This window comes from Pyrgilauda ruficollis, unplaced genomic scaffold, assembly GCF_017590135.1.
Source record: "Pyrgilauda ruficollis isolate IOZ18807 unplaced genomic scaffold, ASM1759013v1 scaffold19, whole genome shotgun sequence".
Lineage (NCBI taxonomy): Eukaryota > Metazoa > Chordata > Aves > Passeriformes > Passeridae > Pyrgilauda > Pyrgilauda ruficollis.
Window position 1 is genome coordinate 1,911,803 of NW_024518095.1, and position 13,110 is coordinate 1,924,912.

The 13,110-nt window shown below is 38.6% G+C and overlaps 1 long non-coding RNA gene across 1 annotated transcript in view; it reads right to left on the reverse strand.

Annotated features, from left to right (window-relative positions):
- The window catches only part of LOC121352522, an 83,094-nt gene extending 73,989 nt beyond the window's left edge, over positions 1-9,105 (reverse strand). The window contains exon 1 of the long non-coding RNA XR_005954948.1: positions 8,835-9,105. This is a non-coding gene — a long non-coding RNA (uncharacterized LOC121352522). The remainder of the gene's footprint in view (positions 1-8,834) is intronic.
- Between the last annotated feature and the right edge of the window lie 4,005 nt (positions 9,106-13,110).

The following is a 13,110-nucleotide window of genomic DNA, read 5'->3' on the forward strand; positions in this document are numbered from 1 at the left end:
AAACTTACTTTTATTCCATCAAGTACATCAAATAAATTATTTAGGAGCCCATTCTCATGATTCTGATGGCTGAATGTGTCCAGAATACTACAGTTTAATAGAAAACAAATAATGTAGGAAATCCAAAATTTCTCAGTCAGGTTTCATACTTGGGCTAAAAATTAAGATGGATGCTACTAGTTGTGCAAAGTTCCATCTTGCTGTTGCTTTGCTGTTCAGATCTGAAGAGGTTACTGATTATATTAAAGGCCCTAATTCTGCTCTTAATCTAGTTTATTGTAATTTTATTAAGTTTAATTTTTTATTCTGGTGCTCTGATGCAACCATCTGAAAGAGCACAATCAAGCCTAAATCTGTATGAGGCTAACATACACCTTGTATTGTTTAAGAGGTCCCCCTTTGGAAATAAATGTGCTAATTAGTTTTTAATAAAATCTCATTCTTTTAATAAAACAACAGTTTTTAAAGATGCGTTTAACATCCCAAGCTTATTCAGAGCTTAATTCTGGTTTTGTTAAGATATAATCAGCAAAATACGCTTTCAATAGGTCTGAATACTTATATATTCCACTACTAATGATATTTTAGTAGCTTCCATTTTTTCCTAAGGAGTTTCTATCTATAAAAAAGACCAGGCAGCAAAAATAGTAAGAAGATGCTCTAGTGGAGTGACTCTGCCTTGCTCACTCAGCAGATTAATGTTTCCTCTGAGAGGATGTGCTACTGCAAATGTGTAAGGATGTCCTACCACTTGGGGATGAAGTATTTTACTACCTGAAATATTGACTAGCTGTTACACCATTAAATAACAGACAGACAAATGAGGTATATGATACACAGTGAAGGCAACCCTACCTTTGAAGAGACAACATTGTCTTTCAAAACTTGTTACACTCACACAAATTCAGGGGAGTGGGGAATAGTTATTTATTCCCATTTTGGGGAACTCTTCAGTGACAGGCCCACATTTGGAGAGGTGAAACAGACCTCTCTCATTTTCCAAAGTCTAACCCAGACTGTACAGTTTCCTCTTGCAGAGTAATAGAAAATCCTGCCAGCAATCTCACTGACCACATCTCTCTTTCATGCTGGACTATGTTTACTGCAAAGCAAACTTTGGCCTACCAGGTCCCAAGAAGGTATCTCTGTCCTCCAAGGCCAAATTAAACCTGCCTGCACTGATAGAATCTGTGAAACAGAGAAAGACTCATCTTGAATGATCAGCATTTACAGCTAATACTGTGGTCCAGTGACCTGGAAATATTTGAAAAGTGTACCCAAATGGCACTGCTTGTGGAGCTGCTTCAAAAGCAGTAGCATGGCACAAGATTTTCCCAGCATGCTCAAGTTTAGTGCAAGGCAATTTTGGGAAAAAATTACATTCGCTTCTGCCATGGAGTGGCCACATCTTTTCCCCCAACAAATGAATCAGTCATCCTGTGTATGACATTTACTTCAAAGGTACTGTTGAGAAAGAGCAGATTTCAGAAGTACCTATTGTATAAACGTAAGGAGCAAAATCAAAACAAACTTCTGGGGAAAATTACTACTTGCTTTCTGCTGAAGTTTCCAAAGGAAAATGAAGCACACATGAACATTTTCAATTTCAGATCAATTTGAATAAAAGATGTTACCCCAGACAATCTTCAGTAGCCTGCATTCAGAGCAGAAAACATGTAATGCAAGTCATGGGGCAAAGGGGACCTAAAAAACACTGCTTTATGTAATACTACAGGCCTGGAAAAATCTTGCAGCTCTTCTAGTACAATCCTCTACGCTGAAGAAAGGCCAAAGACGCCAATAACTTTCACAAAAGTTGTGTGCCAAGCTTGTTTTTAAAAATTCTCCAGTGAAAAAAAAAGAAAAAGCTGCAGCAGCATCAGTCAATAGTCTCCCCCATTGTTTCACTGTCCTTTGCTCAAAAGCCTGTCCTTACTATTCAGTCAAGGCCAGTTCATTTGTCAGCAGCGAGCAGGGTCAATACAATTCATTCTTGTCAAATCTGTCATTTTAATGTTTCAGGCACTTATAAATTGGTTACCTAACCACTTCTTCTAGAATAATTCCAGGAACTGGTGTTGCACTGAATAATCTACAATCCCCTGTTTGTGGCTGGATTTGTTTTTAAAGGTAGGTATTGTATTTGCTTTTCTTGCGTGGGATCTACCCATCTTCTGTGAGTTTTCAAAGATAACAGAACAATTCAGAGATTTTTTCATATTTTTTCAAAGGAGTGAAGTTGAATGTCATCAGGACTTGATGGGTTCAATTACACTTAACTTATCCAGACATTTTTTAACCTAATTTATCATTATTCTTGTCATGCTTCTAGTTTTACATTAAATTCAATATAGTTAAGTATCTGATCGGAAATTAATCTTTTTATGTGAAGACAGTGAAGACTTCAGGATTCTGTGAATTGTCTGTTAGGTTATGAACCTTTAATTTGTCCTTCTTTTGCTTCTCATGTACTTATTTTACTTTGTGTAATTTTGCTACCTTTATGTTCCAAAATACTGTTAACACCTTACCCTCTGAACTTTCTCCATTCCTATTAAACTCATATATAATTATGTTTTGACTTTTGGATGACTCCTTTTGATTTTAGGAAGGTCTTGATGCAGTTGTAATGCACTTTGCTCCTAATATTTTATCTCCTGTAAGTTTATCACTGTACGTTTGATATAGCTCCTTCCACTCCTGATGTGCTTTATCTCTCAGATTATGTATTTCAGAAACTCAAGTAACACTACTTTTTACTGATCTCTAGTCTTCTCTCTTTGTGCTTTCTTCTAAAATTTAGCTCATTTCTCTTCTAGCTTTAACAACCTCACTGATGTAGTGATTGCTGGTTTGTGGGTGACTAAATTAGAGGGTTTTGTTACTGAGATTCTTAAATTGGAAACAATGATAGAAAACTGAAGTGCCTTTGTGCTTCAGCTGTGAAACTTAAAATTGCTCACAGACACAGTATATTTATATATATTGTTCACGTAAAGATTACTGATAATCTCAGAGGATTTTTGAAACATTCAAGAAACCCTGCTTTGAATATCAAAAGTCAATTTGAAATTCTGCCATAAATTGAATAATGTGTCTTATGTTGTCAGATCATACCTGGATATTATTCACCTTTGCAGGGAGTCCTCAGGGGTAAAAGGCCTTCTTGGACCTCTTGACATGTGCACATCACAACCTCATCATGGTCATGAGCAAGGCCCATGAGGCAGGGAGAGAGGAAAATAGAGGCAAAAGAGGTTGCATAGGGACAGTGTAGTTAAGTCTACCTCATATTCATGAATTCATGTAGAAGGTAAATAAAAGCAAAATGTAAAGAAACCTCCAAAAAAACTTCCAGATGCTGCTATTATTTGAAGAAGGAAGTACAGTTGACAGAAAGCAAAGCCTAAACTCCAGTTGTGTCAGCAGATTAATGTCAGGAATATGCCATTGTTACTCCATGGAGCAGTCAGTGATGACAACATTTTCTCAGCAATAAGAGGCTTCAAATACATAAAACCAAAATCAGCATTTCTCTGTCAGCCTGGAAAGGTCAGCTGGCATCCAATCTTCACTGATCAGTAAGGCTCCCTTCTGGCTGCTACAGCACACAGCTCAGCTTCAAGGACTGGCTTCGTATGTGAGTTTTTGGAGAGCCTTTCAGAATACCACAGACGAGCACTTGTCACAACTACAAGCATGGCCTTTTGAAAGGATTCAGAGCTAGGCTCAAATAGTCCATTATGGCAACATTCCTGCAGGCTAATGTATGCTAAAGGACATTAATCTCCCATTTATTTTCCTGTGTGGTCAAGTGCAGAGATAAAGGCTTTCTGAAGCTCTAAACTGTCTTCTGGAGGAAAAGATCTCTCTTGAAGCTAAGCAGATGACAGGAGGCTACAGTATAGGAGTTCTTGTATTAAAATGCAATAGTCATAGCAAGAATGTCATGATCTCTTTGAAAACACAGACATTAGATATTCATAAACACCTACCTGTAAATGTATTTGCTCCTTAAAGTACAATGCATGCTTACTGTCCTTCACAGAAACATGTAAAAAGAATCCAAGGGGTGGAAAGATCTTAATGTGCTACAGGCTACTATAATGGTTCCTGTCCCAGGAATCAAAATGTTTTGCAGCTACTAATGAGCTACTCCATAGATATGCTTAGAGTCAGATTTTAAAGTAGACATTGCCAAAATACCATTAGCACAGCATTCCACAGTGGTTATCAGTAATCAGGAATAGTAGCTTACAGCTTTCTAGATGTATATTAAGCTCCTTTTCTAAGTCCTATAAGCCTGGTCAAACTCCTCTCATATGCTCTAGGAAAAAGAAGCATTCCTTATCAGAAAGACAGGGCTAATCCTACTTTGCTGTATATGAGTGTATTGGAATACCTGAAATGTGGTATCTGTACATTCTGTTGACAGCATGCAGTTGGTGTAGAAGAGCTGTGCTTCTTCTGCCTTCCATGAGAACACAATCTCCCATACTGACTGTTCAGGAAACCATATAGAGCAACTGTCATCTTTTATGTTTAGTCTCCAGAGATACACGTGCATTTTCCCCTCTTACTGTGTCAGTTCTTCTCCTCCCACTACAAGGGTAAAATATTAATTGGCAAAGCTGACAGCAGTACACATACCCTGCTGCAAACACATCTCTAAAGAAGAAAATGTTATATTTTGTCTTTAGGGCACAATTAAGTCTGTTACTTCATTTTCTGCAGAGCAAAAAATAAAAATCCTAAACACTCCTACTTCAATTCCAGTATTTCAGTATCTTACAAGTGATGGCTTGGAGACAGGGAATCTACTCAAAACCACAAAAACATACAAAAATTTCCAGGTCACTACTCCTTTGCCACTCTTACAAATCAGTCCAGTTATCCACTGCTTCTTTGGGAAATCATGGATTAATATTAACATGGTCTACCTACTGGGAGCAATGTGGCCTGAGCTCAGGATGACAATTAAAGATAACCAGAAGGTACTTTTCCTTGTTATTTCTGGGATGAATGATCTGCACCTGCATTATTGAGATAACAGTTCTCTATGCAGGAGGAAATTACTATGGCAGTATGAAAATTTAATACATTTTCAAAAGCCTGAGCCCCTGTGAAGGTTCAGGTACTGCTTTTGTTTTTCACTTTTGACTTTTGACTTCTGTACATTATTTTCCCACCTTTACTCAAAGGGCAGCATCCTTCTTCTGGCAAAATTTTCCCATTGCAATGTTTCTATTTTTAACAAATTGCAGTTTGTGCTCTCCACAAAAGAAGCTCATTGCTTCTGGGCAGCAAGAAAACAGCACTCCTCTGAGGCCTGGTTTTCACTCTGCCTTTGAACAGTTTTGATAAGAAAAAGGGGCCCCCTCACACATCATCACTGTGAAATGCACTCTGCATAATACACCAGGTGACATATCCACACAGATAATGACAGCTAGTGCAGTCCTCAATTCCTTGTAGTAGATCAGCATAAATTTTGCAAGTTATGCCTTACTGAGCACAATCTGTAGGAAAGCTTCAGGAAACGTCCCCAGAACTCTGAGTTATGACCAGTGCCCATGGTCTCTTGTATAGGCCTAACTGGATACTATTGTATGTGCTGGATAGGGAGAGATTTACAGGTTCTTTTGAAGAATATGAAAATGACACAATAATGATAGAATAGCTTTGTAACATTTTTATGCACCACAATGATGAGAATTTTAAAACTTCCTTCTACCACTTTTCTTTATTATGAAGCAATTATAAATCACCATGAATGTGCCAAGTACACAGCACATTGATTCTTCTGGCATGCTTTCCAACAATTTCTCCCTGATGAATGCAAAAGGAGCAGGGTCTCCCTGCTGGAGAGCTGGCCACGTGCATTCTTATCACTCTCAGGCACTTAGATGAGGTGACAGGCACATGACTGAGCTGGAAATCATCACAAGCAGTCCAGCAAACAGCTCTTTGCAACAGCAATTTTCCACACAAAGCACCAATGAGAAATAGTTTTCTTTAATATGAAATTATAATGCCAAGAGCCACCCTAACAACTTATAATAAAATTCTTGGTGAATAAGTGATGAAAATGTATCTGCTACACTCTTATAATGTAAATGTTTTCCTTGCCATGTGAAGGGAAGAAGCCTGTTTTCATACCTGATATGAAGCAGGTACTATTGAGAGCCTTCTGACTCTGCAGTGTGAATGGCTAGGTGGGACTGCTAAAAGACAAAACCTTACAGTGTTAAAGGAAAAAATTACTGTTTTCAGTAAATGACCTGACTTCTGACATTCTACTGGATTTTTTAAATCTGTAATAGAAAGGAAATTTTAGAAAAATTATATGCCGCGAATGTATCAACAATAATAACAGCATGTCTAAATACATTTTTAAAATGTAAAATTATATACAGGACAGCAAAATCAACAAATTGGTTTATCTCTACAGAAAATATAGATCACAGAGACCATTCACTGCAGCATGATCATTTTGTTTAAATTATATTGGCTGATTATCCATGCTTGAAGATAAAAAGGGGAGGGGACACACATGCATTGAAAAATAGTTGCATTATCTTTTTATGATAGAAGGGAAAGAGAAGAGAGAAAACATAATCCTTTCATCCCCAAATTACAAATCAGCTAATAGAGTTGCAACAACAAATGTCAGTCACTTGCATTCATGAAGGTAGTTTAAAAAACAATATTTTAAATTATTTCAGGCAATAGCTCAAATATATTAACTTTTGCTTAGCAAAACAAGGTCAGAGAATCAAGTATACCCTCTGCTTTTGCAAGGGTGTTTTGCAAAACGCCTCCTTCAATGGGATCCAGCCTTGACTTACATATGTGAGTGGTCAAAAGCAGTGTTTCCCTTCCCTCAGTGTATTTACAGGCAATGGTGGACTGCCTGGAAAAAGGCTCAAGATTTTGTATGTTCTGAGTACTTGTAAAAAAAAAAAAAAAAAAAAAAACCCCAAAAAAACCCAAAAAAACCCCCCCAAAAAAAAAAAAAAAAAAACCCCAAAAAAACCCAAAAAAACCACCCCAAAAAACAATGAAAAAACGAACCTAGTGGCTCTCTGATTCTGGTGTCAGGCAAGAAGAGCAAGGAGGACAAAAGTCAGATGTAGCCTGGTCTGAGGCTCTATCTAGTACTATAAACCCTTCTGCTCCAAAAGCAAAAGGCTAATTGAGCTGCTCCGGGCAACAGCAGTGCTTATCAGAGCTGATTTATTTTGTGGTCTATTATTGCTGACATCACCTCAGCTACCAGGGAAAGTGCTAGAAATCCTTTTGTTCTGTGAAAGGACATTTTGTCTTATGCAAAGGCAGCACTTGCTGAGGCTCTCAGAGATCAGAGCCTCCACCCCCTCTGGAGAGGGTGTCTAAAACTTGTTTGGATTTGATGAGCATTTTGAATTTAGGACTATTAACCCTTGAGGAGAGAAATTGGCAGTGTACCATATTATGCAGTTCTCAAGCAAACACAGTCACTCCCCCTCAACTGCTCTTTCCCTCTCCTGATGTCCCTATCAGGAATATATGCTGTAGCAGCCTATTATGTTCCATGCATAGTTCAAAAGTGCAAATAAAAGCACTGAGTTCAAAACGGGATATGCAGTAAGGCCTGAATGGGGAATGCAATTGAATTCGTTAACCTAATCTCATTGAAGAAAACATCTTCCCAACTCTCTAGGAAAGGTCTGTATGATGCAATTTGGCTCTAGCTTGCCTAGGAAATACAGTTGACTCCTGGCTGTCATGAGAAATATTCATACAGACTGGACAGTCTGCCTATATACCAGAGCCACTTCATGCTAACAGAGCTGTTTCACATCCCTGATGGTTTCTATATCAGTGTAGTTAAGTTGATGCAAGAAGTTTCAGGAATAGTCTTTCTCCTTTAAAAAAAACTTAAAATATGCCATTTTGAATTATTCAAATGAGACAGATAATATCAGTTAAATTAAAACAACCCACAGGTTTATGCCTGAATAATCTCATGTTTGATCAAAGAATACTTAAATCTACAACTAACTTTTCCTGACATCTCAGTGATGTCAAGCTGATTACACAATTCTTGACCCTCCTTGCCTTTCCTACTAAACGTAGACTTCATTACGAGAACTAAATGAGAAAATCTTATTCCCATTAATTACATTATTCTGCAAAGGAAAGGAAAATACATTCATACAAGGAAAAGAATCCTCCTAACAAAATCAGAACATAAACCAGAAAAATACTTTCTCCATTGCACCTCTTCAGTTCTTTACTCTTAATGTTAGAAATTTCTTTTAGAGGTATGGTCCTTTTATCTATGACATGACCTCTTCAGCAAATTTGGGATACCCCTTGTGAAGAACCAACTATTAATAATACTCTTATGCTTTGATTTTTGTATGGATCACTTTCAGAGCTTTATTACTGCCAGAACTCTCTGTGTTAACATACAGAACCTCCAAAACACCCATTAAATCTGTATTTAGGTAATAAATGCTTGGTTTATTGTTGTTTTAAAATTTTTAACATGTACCCACTGAAGACAAGAGCTAAGACATTAGTCCTCTTTTAAAATATCAAGTGAACCTTGGCTCAAATTATTTCTTGTCCTTATTGTCTTCAACCTCGAATTTCTTCTTTTGTTCATATCTGAGCCCTACTGGACAAATGGAAAAAAAGAGGAAGAGAGGGGGAAAATCCTTCAATATGCATTTTCTTTTTCTGTGTGTTTAATGATTCAAGTACTATTTACCAGAAAGAGCAAAAATAAAGTAAAATCTAAATTTCTAAATCTGTAAATTGAAAGTGTATCCTAAGCCACTACTTACCAATGTCAGCTCTCATGATTTAGAATCCACTTGGAAGTAGTTGTTTTAATTTATCAATTCAAATAATCCCTTACAACAATTTTGCAGGTCATCCAGAAATCTTCAGGAAGCCAGTCCTTACACTGAAAACTAGGAAGGAAGAGGCTGGAAAAGGTCCCTGCACCTGCCACAGCCAACTGGTGACGACTCAGCCTTGAAGATGAGAACAGCAGTGTGTGCTGGGCAGGATGGCCATGGCTGCAGTCCACAGGGGAGTGTCACTGCTGCACTACTTTAGAGATGACCACAACAGTATGATTTGGCTCATAAAGGTTGGTTTATTTTCATCCAGTTCAGAGATATGAGAGGTGCACAGGAATAAGCTGCAGACAAGGTATAAAAGCATTCCAAAGGAGGTTGATTTACTCCAGAGGGAAGAAATCATCTTGTGAAATCCTAATTAAAGTTCTTGGTTTAATTTCAATTTTGCCCTAGGGTTTTGGCTGTTGAGAAGAATGAGCTATATAATTTGTTAGTTCTCTGACACTCAAGAACTAGCAGTCCTTAGAAATCTGACTTTTTGAAGCAGTGATGCTAAGGAGACAGACACATTACTAACCTGGAGCACCACTTGCCTAGCAAGCAGGAGGTATATTATGGGGCTAAAAGCACATAGCACTGGCTAACATAACTAACTGCAGATGTCAGGAAAGCACTTTGGCTCACCCTCAGCTTCAGCATGGATGGCAGCTGCTCAGTGTCTTTGAGGGGTAGTCAGATATTGTATGTATTGCTAGTGAGGTGGTCTGAGTCAGACACTGAATCTTATCAAGGTCAGAAGAGATGACCAGCAAGCAGCTTTACCTGTCTCCTGCCACTGCAGGTAGAGAACACAGGGACCAGGTGGTTGTGCAGCTGCTGTTGTTGCACTCCAGACCGACCTGAGAGGTGGCTTTACATGACTTGTTTCCAACACACTCCACAAAAGCTGATGCCTGCAGGCATATGTGGTACTGGAAACAGACAGAGGCAAGGACATAATTTCCCAGAGCTGCCTGCAGACATTACCCTTATTTTTGATCCATGAGACAGCTGGAACCAATGTAATAGGCCCTTGAGTAGGAGAAAAGCTGCTTACCATCATTAAAGCAGTGGAGGACATATATTCAAAGGAACCCCCACAAAAAAGTCAGTGTTAAACTAAAGCTTAGAGCTCTGCCTATGCCCTTGTATGGCATAGTCTCAAGCCCTGGAAAGAAGACAAGGGAGAGCAAAAGCACCTGGGTTCATCAAAGTGGGGAGCATCTCACTCCAGGCATCTTGCAGAGGCAGTGAGTGACCCCATGCCCAGTCACAGAATTCTTACCAGTAGCTTGGTACCTCTGCCTTACTGCAAACTCATTTTAAGAGCATGTCTGGACTGGTGCCAGAGCATTCAACACCTCACAGAACTGTGCTCTCTCTGCATTAAAAATATAATTCAGCTTTTTTGTAGTTGCTGGAAACATCAATGGGAAACCCAGGACACAGGTTAATGAGGAAGACATGGTTGTAAGACAGGTCTGTCAACAAAGCCTTTCTAGGAGAGTAGACCCCAGCGGAGCTGCAGGTGTGGCATCTGAGCAGCCCCTTCTGCCCATGACACAAGCAGGGTGCTGCAAGGCCACAGAGGTGGATGGCAGCACTGGCTTCCTGCTCACAGTCCTGAGCTCAAATTGCTGTGGGAGGAGAGGAACTGATGAGCTGCATTGGCTTTCCACAGCTTTCCAAGACAAGAGGCAACTGGGGCTGCGGATTACGGTGTTGGTGCTATAGACAAATATTCATTAATGATTAAAAATCTTAATTAAACTTCATTAAACCTACTGAACTCATGAGGCTATGATAATGTAAAGAAGCAGCAAAAAAGCCATCTCTTTCAAAAGCTTTGTTTTTACCACCCTGTTCATACTCATGGTTTCAACTGTGAGCACTTCAAAGGAGTCAGTAAATTACAGACAGTTAATAGTCACAGTGAATATTTGCTGTTTAGATCAATGCTCAGCTTCTTCAGTCATTTGTCAGGATTACTCTGATCCTACAAATCCCCATGCTTTTGCTGCAGGGCAAAAGGCTGAATGATCTCTACCTTTTTTTGTTAAGGGCTACCATAGAGATTTAACATGCTCGGTGAGTTCGATATGCGATACTCCCACTGCGCTGTGCTGGACACGGCAGTGGAGTTCACCTGCTCAGCTGCAGCTGCTAAGGAGAAGTGTGTCAGCCTCCCAGCCATACTGACAACTGCCTGTTTTCTTTTTCTGCCCAATTTGGAACTGACCATCAACACTCTTGTGTAAAGATGGAAATCTGGGTCAGTCAACCTGGTGTATGACAACAGAGTGTAACATCTGCCCAGAGCTGTAACTGATCTGCACAACTGCCTGCAGAGTACTTGTCTCTTTGCTTCCCACTCTGCCTCAGCACCACTTCAGCCCTTGGGGTCACCCATCATCTCCTTCCACAACACAGAGGATGTTCACCCACTCACCAACCATACATGTGAAATAGCAGGAAATCATGCAGCTTAGTAAAATTGTAGGGAAAAAAAAGTCTTTGAGAAGGAGACAATGTCAAACCTTTGCCACAGTGACAGATGACTCAACCTGATTTTAGCAAAGACATTGTTTTTCCATCATACTTTGCATATAAAAATATAGATTTTGAGTTACTGCATATACACAGATTAAAGGAAAGAGCTTTATGAAGGGACACTAACCTGCTTGATAGCAGAAGCTATTTTTAAATTTACACACATAAACGTACAAATAAAAGACCGAAACTTCTGGTCATCTTCCTCTCCTCAGTATTTATTATCCTCTACCTAGAAAAATAATTTCCATTTTCCATTTCCCTGAATATCTGAGTTAATGACTCCAGCTTTTTTTATAATTCCACATACTTTGTACACAATACACAGACACTGTTTCCTGAACTAATCTGCTTGTCAGATAGCTTGTCTTCAAAACAATTAGCTACATCAGGATTTCGCCGTAGCAAATCAATAGCTTTGGCTCAGCCAGATATAAGCTTTAGCATGTTGACACGCCTCTCAAATCACAAAAAATGGCAAGTGGCTGTTACAGTAAGCTGCTTGAAAATAAGTTACAGTTGCCATACCATGTAGCCCTTTGATTCTGATTTAGTTTATCCTTTACCCTTTCAGTATATTCCCCCAAAATAGAATGAGACAGACATGCTCCATTTACTTGTCTTTGGTAAGCTGTAATTACTTGAGAAGCTCCTTTGAAGTTGCTACTTATCAATGTGAGGAAGACTGGAAAAGTCCAGCCCAGCCCCAAGGTAAACAAGCTTAAAAAAAATAAAGGGGCACATATAATAGAAAAAGAAAAAGCTAATAGAAAGAATGCTTGTTACAATACATGCTTCATGCAACCTATAGTGCATAACAAGTCCAGGTCAGTTTTACCAGCCTCATAAACTTCGACTGTGATACATGCAAGAAAGAAAGCAGTATAGTACAGACAAGGGCCAAGTCTGGGTAAAATGCGTTTTCTGAATTTAGAGTGGGTAAAGTCTTTTATATTTTCATGAGTTTGTCCAAATTCTGCATTTCCTCTTTTAAGAAAAAACTTTAGGATCAAATTTAATAAGGCTCTGGAAACCGTGTGCCACTGAAAAAAAAAATTTAAAAATTTCCCTGGTTTCACAATTATCTTTGAAGAGAAGTCACTCATCCCTAAGATGAAGCAGAAGCCCTGGTGACTGGCAGATTTGTTTACCACATGTGATGCCAAGCATACAGTGAGCAGCAGAGGTTAAGACAATTGGTTATAATTAATCCACTTATCACAGCTTAAAAAGTTACTGCTGATTTGTATGTCCTCATGCCTGACGACTTTCATTTTTTGACTGAGGCAACTGCAAAGGTAGCATATTAACTTTTACCTGTTTTCATTATATTAAACATTTATAAACAAATACAAATACATTTCACAAGTAATCTCATGATTATGTTTTGAATAAAATTATTACAATGCCCCTCATTTAATATTTTCAAGCAATTATTTGCAAATATGTTAGCAGTTGAAAGCCACAAACATTTACTCAGTGCTGCTAGGTGTTCTGGTGGCAAATTGAATCCTTTTGTACCAAGCAGTCCAAGAAAAATGAATTTTTTCCTGTAGTGATTTTACATAAAGATTTTCTAAGTTTTTGAAAGGAATTGCAGGAAGTCTGGACATTTTTCTCCTTAGCCATAAGCTGCTTCTGTGCACACTTCAGAAGAGCTGAGTTA